This window comes from Ambystoma mexicanum, chromosome 2p (assembly GCF_040938575.1).
Source record: "Ambystoma mexicanum isolate Mex_15411 chromosome 2p, UKY_AmexF1_1, whole genome shotgun sequence".
Classification (NCBI taxonomy): Eukaryota; Metazoa; Chordata; class Amphibia; order Caudata; family Ambystomatidae; genus Ambystoma; species Ambystoma mexicanum.
In genome coordinates, this window is record NC_090923.1 from 95,459,075 (window position 1) to 95,468,668 (window position 9,594).

Genomic DNA, 9,594 nt, shown 5'->3' on the forward strand with positions numbered 1-9,594 from the left:
GGCTGAGAACAAATTAACGTTTTCAAGTACCTTTTCAAATGCTCTTGTGATGTGGTTCTGGCTGCGGATGTGTGCATTTTTGGCATCGGTACTGTCCCCTTAGTGTGGGAAGTGTCTTGCATGGCCACATATTCTGTGTGCCTGAGATGGTTTGTCACAATGACCTTGCTGAGCAGAACATGACCCTTCCAGACCATCCCACCACTAAATGGGGGTCTAGATGCGTCTGTGAAGTATTACAGCTATGCCATTTTCAACTTAGCAAGCAAAGTGTTCTGTGTCCACCGAACACTTCCTCTCCTGTGCCTAAGCTGCCCCGCCACTTTAACTCTGCCCGTACCTTCAGGTTGTCAAGCATGTTTAACCAGGCTCTTTCCATTCCCAGGTCAGGATTTCCGCCGGACGCTGTCGCTAATTGTCAACTTCAGCCGCAACCACCTCAGGTAAATACTGGTCCGGCTCAGCCAACTTGGTTCCCCTCGCCCCTCTCGGCTACTGAGACCATTGATATTCCAGGTTCCTGGAGGACCACTGACACACCCCCCTGGCGTCAGTGCTGGACGTACGATCGTTTCCGCCACTTTGGTGCTGCCGCAAACCATTATGTGGCAGGACCTGCCGACCATTCATGTGCTCTTCACCCGATCCTTGACTTCTCTGAATGCTGTTTCCTACCCGCGATACATATATTATTTTTCCAGTATACCTGCTTTCTTTACATTAAGTGGTTTTCCATCCCATAACCTGTTGGTGTTTTTTAGGAACATTGAGGTCCTCCTCGGGTTCCTCCATTGATGTTTCATCCTCTTTTTCCATAAAAAGGTGATGGCAGCAGTTGCATCCGAAATATCAACAGATCAACAAACGAAAGTAAGTTACATGTCATGTATCTCTTTTGCTTGCATCTTGCTTTGGTCGTCCAGCTGTGTATGGGCTTTTGTATGGCTAGTAGGTCAAGTGTCATCCTTGCATAATGTCCAAAATGCAGTGAGCTGTGACCCTCTGATACTTCTCATCTGCAACCTCCAGGCGAATTCTTTGCAGATACACCCCCCACGAGACTGGATGGATTCAGAGTTAGACACTGTCAACCAATACAGGCAGCACAATCTGCCTCTAGTATTCCCCATGCACTCCACCAAGACACAGGGTTGGTCTCACTCCACCTTGCTTCACCGTTGCTCCAATAAAGGCATGGGGCACCTAGGCACCAAAGTCACTGTGGGAACATCTGGCAGCCATGAAGGTGTTTCTAGCATGGGGCATTTCACTATGGTAATTTTTGTCACCCATGTATATGAATGGTAACACTGCCATTAGGCCAGTACAAGGAGCACCAATTGCTTGACCTCATTCCACTCATGTGGCCATTTAGATATAGTTCATATATTTGTTGCTGTTGTAGAATGTCTTATAACCCCTGATGAAGACGTGGTGAAACAACACCTTCACGCCGAAACCGGTTGGATCCTGCCTGAGTCTTGGAAATGTCACAATGGAACTGGATAACAACTTAGACACACTCCAAGACAGAATAAAAGCAAAAACAGAGAAAAAAACATATCCTTTTTGGTTAATTGCTTTTATTGAGATTAAATCTTTTTTGATATGCAATTTTACTTGGCGTATTATATAATTTTAATTGTCGTATTGATTATGGATGAGTGTATTAGAATAGATTGGTTGTTGGATGAGTGTGAATGAGTTGTCATGTTTTCCTTCCTTTTTGTCGTGATCACAGCTGTGAATCTACCTGCATTTAATTGTTGCTCCCCAGATTAATTGACAATTGTTTTGAGTCTAAGGATGTTTAAATAAACATCTTTGATCCCTTTATAAAATAATATTCTCTGGAATCACCTTTCAGTGAAGCCGGACCTATATTCATTACCTGCACTCATATGTCAATCGTAAGCCTCACATTTCTGCCACAGACGCCCCTGCAGAGCCTATGGGGTTCCCTCACTGTGCCGCACCCCAGGGCAAATAACTAAATCCTGGCATCTGCATTACATTATCATTCCATCAGAGAGGGCTGTAATAGGTGTTAATGCCCACAGCCGCGTGACAGACCATAGGCAAAGCCGAGGGTGCACAGCTAGGGTTAGAGATTTCTCCCCAGGTGTGTAATGCCATCCTAATATGGCTAAATCATAAAACAGGTTAAAAGTGATACGGAATGCTTGGGGCGAAATAGCAAGCTTTGTAACAGTGGTTAAGGCCCTCCCGTGACCCTTTGGCGTGTTGCTATGGTCATTGTTAACAATGTTTTAGTGCCATGTTAATGCGATGCAGATTGTCCAACGCTCTAACACACAGAGCACAAGGGGTTCTGGATCTGAGTGTGTGGGTCTGCGCTGACGCTGTCTATTGTTAGCATCGGAAGGAGTGGGATCCAGTCCCAGCCTGGCATGGTTATTACCGGGGATCAAGCACAGCACGCCAATCCAAGCAAGCCTTTAGACTGGATCACTGCGGACATCGGTGCATGCCGAGTGATGAGCACGATCTCCCTAGGTACCAGCAAAGTCTACAAGATCATAGAGAAGGTTTGGGACCAGGGTGAGCAGCCTCTCCCGATGGAAAACAGGCTGGTAGACTATGGGCTCCAGTAGGTGAAACTACTAGCGATTTGTGCTCTACCTAATGGCAGAATTAAGTGCTCTACTCCCACTCACTGGCCCAGTCATCTAACGCTGGTCATTTCCTTACTACCTAGAATCATTTACTTGCCCCTCTCCCTCCACATCCACCTCTCGCTCTCTCTCTTTTTGCTCAAGAATTGGCAAATTCCTTTATTTCCAAAATGGATTTAATGCATCAACGCCGTAATACCCTTTGGGTTTGGGCTTGTAACAAATACAATTAGTAAAAATAAATAGATAAATATCCCAAGCAGTTCTTCGCCTCCCTGTTTGGGTTACTCACCCCTTTCAACTACCACTTTCGTTTTGTGATATAGTTTATCGAAACTTTTCACAATTATACAACATGACTTTCATACTCCATCTTAATAACATATAAAACCATCATGGGCCTCATTACGATAAGGGCATGGCTGCCTCCACAATCGTGTCCGGGTTCGGGTTCCCTGAATGGGGAAATACCGGGCCATCCCGAGTATGGAGGGCCCGGTATTTCCTCCTTCAGGGAACCCAGGCCCGGTCCTTCCACTTTCCCATTCGAGCCCTCATAGGGCTCACTGGGAATGGGGAGGGAGCTAACAACGGGCCTATTACGAGCCGGCCTGTTGTTAGCTCCCTGGTCCCCTCGCGGGACCCGTTATGGACGTCTGGAAAAACCAGACGTCCAGAGCGGGTCCTGCGAGGGGATCTCGTAATAGTGCGGAGTGGGTTTAACGGCGCCGGCACCATTACCGGCGCCGTTAAACTCATTCCGCACATCTTATAATGAGGCCCCATGAAAAGAAATGACTATGCACACAATTACAGCCTAGCCATTTTTTAAGAAGCATTTTAGCATCGCATTTATCACTAGATTATAGCATAATACGATTCACCTATTAATTCAAGGATTAACTAAATAAATCCTAAAAATGGAATGACCAAGGAAGTTTGGGAACGCTCCATCAGACGTCACCAAAATGATCCAACATCCAAGAACCTCTACTTGGTTGTAACAAAACATTGGGCCTCATTACGAGGTAAGGGGTAGCAATAGCACCATGGCTACCCCCTTACCGCATTCCGGGTCCGGGTTCCCGAAATAGGGATTTACCAGGTCATTCCAACCTTGGAGGACCCGGTAAATCCCCATTCCGAGAACCATTCCCCATTCCCATTTGTGCCCCCTGCTAAAACCAGGCGCCCATAGCGGGACCCGCTAAGGGACCTCGGAATATGGAGGTAAGGGATTACGGCACCCTTACCGGTGCCGGTAATCCCTTACCTCCTACCTCGTAATGAGGCCCTATGTGTTCCCAATGTAACTGTTAGTGCTACCACTTTTACCTGTGAGAGTGCCCCAAGCGTTGCAACAGTGTTAATGATTCCATATTTCACTTCATGTCTGCGATTCGGAGAATTGTTAATCTTACCAATGTAGGTGAATGACCATTGTCTAGCTCGGCTGCATCACTTGACCTCTCTGCAGCGTTTGACACAGTCAGCCACAACATCCCAATCAATGGGATCACTGACACGGTGCTGCTCTGGATTAAATCGTTCCTATCTGAAAGAACAGAAACAGTATGGATAAAACCATTCAAATCAGCACTGCGAGACTCCACCTGCGTAGTACCGTAAGGATTCTCCCTATCCACACTCCTCTTCAACATCTAATTGACCCCACTAATCAACCTCATCAAAAGGCACAGCCTCACCTGCTACAACTACACAGATGATACCCAAATCATCTACAAAATTGAAGATGCACAAGAGGAGAACACAACACTAATAGACTGTCTGAAAGAACTCTACGATTGGATGAACACAAACAGCCTCAAACTCAACCCGGGCAAGACAGAAATCATGGTCATATCCAAAAACCAGGAAAGCAACCAATATATCTCATGGCCAACAGAACTAGGAACAGCGCCCACGCCATCATAAATAGTCAAAAACCTTGGAATCCTAATGGACAACAAGCTAACACTAGAAGCGCAACTAAATGCTATAATCAAAAAATGCTTCTTCTGATATATCCGGCTGTTGAGCAAGATGGTGAGCTAGACGCGCAGTGCTCTAGCTCCTCTCCAGCGTCTGCTGATGGGGGGATGGGTGACCCCTCATCCAATGATGAATTGCTGCAACCATGGGGCCCGGAAGAGTGGGAAACAGGCGGAGCCAGAGGTGCGGTAGGCCACACTGCTACCAAAAATGGCGCCCTGAACTATGCGGCCAAGGGGCGGCGGGAAGTAGGAGGTGGCCAGGAGGAACGTGGATCAGGAGCCCAAGACACAAGGTCAGCCAGTCTCCCGAGTGAAAGAGACAAAGAAGCATGGGGACGGGAGATGCAGTGACCAGTACCGCAGAGCAACGGTGAGCAATGTCGGGTGCTTCAATCCCCATATAAGTGTGCCCGACAGAATTGCAGCACCAGAGGAGGCGGCAATCGGCCTGTGGAGGCAGCAGGATTGCGGCAATTGGCCGAGGCCTGACCTGGAGTGGGGTGGGGTCGGGAAGCCCCACCCAGTGAGAAGAAACTCCAGGACCCCTAGGGCCACAGGGGAAGGCCTGGGGGGCACCAGGTCTGGTAGGCCGCCGTTGCTGGGGCCCGAGAGACTCAATAAGAAACTGCTATAAGGCCCAAGCAAGAGAAGGGGGACCTTGCTGTTCCTAATCCCTTGACCACCTTTGAAGCGGCAGCTTTCCAGGAATACCAACACCAAGCGTGGAGCAGGAAGACTGGAGGGCGGTCAGTGGGGCTAAATTCAGGGCTAGAGAAGAGCATGTGAGCCCGCCCCAGGCTCAAGGCAGAGGGCATGGAAATCGGCTTGTGGACCCAGGACACCAGATCAGGGGGTACCACGGGGGTCCCAGTCTATAGAGACAGCAAGCCCCCTGCAGGAGGGAGTGGGAGAGATAAAAGGACCAGAAGACGTGGCAAAGAAAGACAATGGGGCCAGTACTAGTTGGCAGGCAAGTGCAACCAAGGAGATGAGGCCAAAGAAGGGAGGGGTGTTCGCTGGGGGCCCAGGATTTGATTGAGCTGCGGAAGGGGTGATGGCCAATAGACGCAACAGGAAGGCAGACTATGTCAAAGGAGAAGGAGAAGAAGGCACCACTGCAGGTGAAGAAGGATGCCTTCACAGTACCAAGCCAAAGATACCGGGAGAGACGGGGAGGACAGAGCAAACTGCGATGGAGAGGCCTCCGGGCCATCACCCTCCCTGAATGAGCTACTGCTCGCAATAAAAGACTCTAAAACCTCGCTGGAAAGAAAGGTGGACGCAGTGGGAGCAGAGGTTGGCTTCCTCAGACAGGATCTGCATAAAATATTGGACACAGTGGGGGAAGCGGAGAAAAGAAAATCGGAGGTGGAGGACTTGATACAGCCCATGCAGAAAGATATCCAGCAGCTCAGGAAGAGGACCAAACTCCTGGAAGATAGAGCAGAAGACGCAGAAGGAAGGGCGCACCACAACAACATTAGGGTTCTGGGAATACCTGAAGAAATGCTTCTTCCACTTACACACAGTCAAAAGGATCCTACCATTCCTCTGCTTTATGGACAAAACACTAGCCACCATTTCCCTCATCATGTCCATGATAGGCTACGGCAGCAGCCTATACCTTGGAATGCTGGATTACCTACTGATGAAAACTGCAATGCATACAGAACACAGCAGTCAGACTCCTCCTCACTCACTCACAAAGTGACTGCATCACTCCTGCGCTAAAGATGCTACATTGGCAGCCAGTTAAGAAACGGATCACATTCAAACAATGTGCATAACACACAGAGCAATCCACGGCCAAGGAGCAGAATTCCTACAAAAGTAAATCACCATTTACCAGCCGACCAGAACACTCAGATGCAGAAACGACATCACCTGGAACCTAAACCATACACAAGGAAAAATCTTGGTGGATCAGCATTCCCCTGCCTAGCCACAAAAATGTGGGACTCCCTCCCAACAAAAATACTAAACTTGAAAGACCATCTGAAATTCTGAAAACTCTGAAAAACCTGGCTCTTCAACTCAGACACGGACTAAAATGAATGAGCAACACCCACACCCCTCGGAATGAACCCACATATCGCAAGACGGAGAACTAAAGCATACCATGACAAGTGCTAAAGCATACCATGACAAGTGCAGGGAGGTGGAGAGACTTCAGAGTGGGAGGGAGACCCGGGTTCCCATGGACGGCATTAACGGAGGATAACGAGAGAGATGGGAGCGTCCAATGTTGAACCACAGAGAGAGGACATAAGAGCTGAAAGGCAAAGAGAGACGACCGAACAGATAAACCATGGGGACCACATAGCTCAAGGGATCATGGAAGAGGTAACACCCTCCACCCTCCACCCCACACACTACCCTCAAGGGGCCAAGGAAGGCAATAGCAGATGCACACCAGGTTATTCGGGACACGGGGTGGCCGGAGAGGGAGGAGGAGGCATCACCACTAAATAGCACTGCAGACAACCCACAAACGTGCACAGAATATAGGAGGGAGACCCCATAGTGCATCGCAATAAGCGACACTAGCAGGGACACGTACCACAGGCGGCCAAAGCGGAGGAGGTACGATGGAGTGACACCACTAACCAACCCACTAAAAGTCTCATGCCTCTGCTTACACCTCTCAAATTCTAAACATAACACAACCATACCTATATTGCACAACAAACCGTACCCACTTCACTACACCACAACAACTAACCAAACCACACATAGTCTCGCACAACAGCACATAGCAACTACCGACCAAAAAAATCACACCTACGCTCAGCGAACGGGTTAAACTGAACTGAAGCTGCGAACAGCACATCACAGCTCTCTCATGCTTTCTCCCACTAAGTCCTACTAACGTAACCTACCCTCTTGCTTTTCAGATCCGCCAGAGCGCCAGGGGATCACTCCGGTGGTGATAGTGCGCAGTATAATTATGCTTTAACATAACAGCTGTAGGAAGCTATTCTGAGAAACCCTGGCAACGTGTTCATAAATACTTAGTTTAGGTGTTGGTCAAATGTAATTGACATGTGCTCGATCCTTGGGGGGATGAAAGATACGAGAAAAGGGAAAGGAGGTAGCAGTGATCATGGGGGCACAGTTGGAACAGCTGCCAAAAGAGAACCTCATTTCTGGTGGCATTTAAGGAGGAGAACGTGCAATGCCACCCAGGCTGGCGCTGCAGGAAGGCCTAGAGACTGTATATTTGTTGAAAGCGAAAGGAAAAAAGTTTAGGGATCGCCAGCATAATATTTTGAGCCGAGGACAAAACAAGGAATAATATTAGCAAGGGGAATAGGGGGGCGGGGAAAATCAATACGTGTCTCTACACGGGTGGGGGGGGGGGGTTGTTAAACTTCGAGGGATTGATCAGGAATGCATTCGAAGAGACTGAAACTGTGTCAGCTGAACGCTATGACTGACACTGCTCCGGAGCAGAGGCACTAGAGATTGTGAAGGAATTGAGTGAAGGGTGATTGAACGCAGCTAGGTCTAACAGTACCAGAATAGCAGACACGTGACCAGGCGGATGGAGAAGCTCAGAAACACACTGAATGACGATAGTCGGTTGCCGGTAATGAGAAATGAACAGAGTAGAGGAGAAGACATCTCTCCGACAATGTTCGTTAAGTAGGGAAGCAAAGAAATAGGACGGTACAGGGACACAGACAGGGTTGGACATGGACAGGAAACAGGCCCGGACACCCAAAAAAAAGTGGCCCACCCCTCGCCTCAAAAAAGTGGCCCACCCCTCGCCTCACGACCCTTGACCTCTTATGTTATCAGCAGAAGTGATGTCATTTGACCCCACCCCAAAGTGACATGCCAGGAAACAATGAAACACGACCTTTGACCCATTGACAAAACAGGAAGTGGCATCAAATAGCATTATTCCTAAGTACACTACGAAAAATATGGTTATGATTTCACTAATGTGATATACATTTCATACAAGAATGGATCACCATATGTATCATTAATGTCTGTGTGTATAGATCCATATTGTCAAATTACTGTGAATGCAAGCAGATGTCCAAGGACAAATGATAAAATGTTATTGTATAGCACTTACGCATAAGCTCGTTTTTATGGAACATATATGCATATTATATCACCCAACCTGTGTTGGTACTCATTTATCGACCTAAGAAGGATGAAAGGCTGAGATGCCTTGCTGGGATTCAAACCTGCAGATCACACACACATCGCAGCAGCGAGCGCTCAACCCACTGAGCTATCATATCAGCTATAGCAAAATTAGCAATTATTCTGTAGTGGATATCATTAAACTGGTAACTGAGATTTAACAGCAGACTAGTTAAGTTGATCTGTAGGTCTAGTGCAAAGTTGGGCGCATGTCAAGCCTGCATGTATCAACTTTCAGGCTTCAGAGGTTGACAAAATAGGGAAAGCAGCACACTCACAGGACATCCCATACTCTGAGCACTCGTTACCTCATACTGTATGAGCTAACGAGTGCTCAGAGTATGCAATCAAACATCCTGAACAGCATGACAGGGAGATGGGAAAGATAAGACACCTTACAACAAAGCATTTATTGTGGCACAATTAAGTCAATGGCCGCTTGATGTGCTATGGTCAAATATTTCTACACTGTACAGAAGCTTTTAGGCAGAAGGATTTTGTCAAGTGACCGAGGACACCGAGATAGAATGTCAAAATACATAGTCCGAAATGGATGCTTCTTCTGCTCTATAATTGGTCTTTTATCACTAATACATATTTATCACTAATACAACAGCACAGCCACTCCAGGGGGCACTCTGCCCCCTGGAGTGGCAGCACAGTAACAGCTGCCGGCATGGCCGCGGCCCGGCCCTTCAACTTTGCATGCTGCAGCAGCATGTGAATGATGCATGCATCATAATTTATGATGCACTCATCATGCATGAAAATCAATCATCAAAGCGAGGTAGCATGTGTTACCT

The 9,594-nt window shown here is 47.8% G+C and overlaps 1 long non-coding RNA gene across 1 annotated transcript; it reads left to right on the forward strand.

The window, feature by feature from the left end:
- Positions 1-384: 384 nt before the first annotated feature.
- On the forward strand, positions 385-1,619 carry LOC138565836 (uncharacterized). The gene is made up of 3 exons (XR_011301647.1): positions 385-443; positions 823-870; positions 1,406-1,619. It is a non-coding gene; the product is annotated as an uncharacterized lncRNA (long non-coding RNA).
- Positions 1,620-9,594: the final 7,975 nt, after the last annotated feature.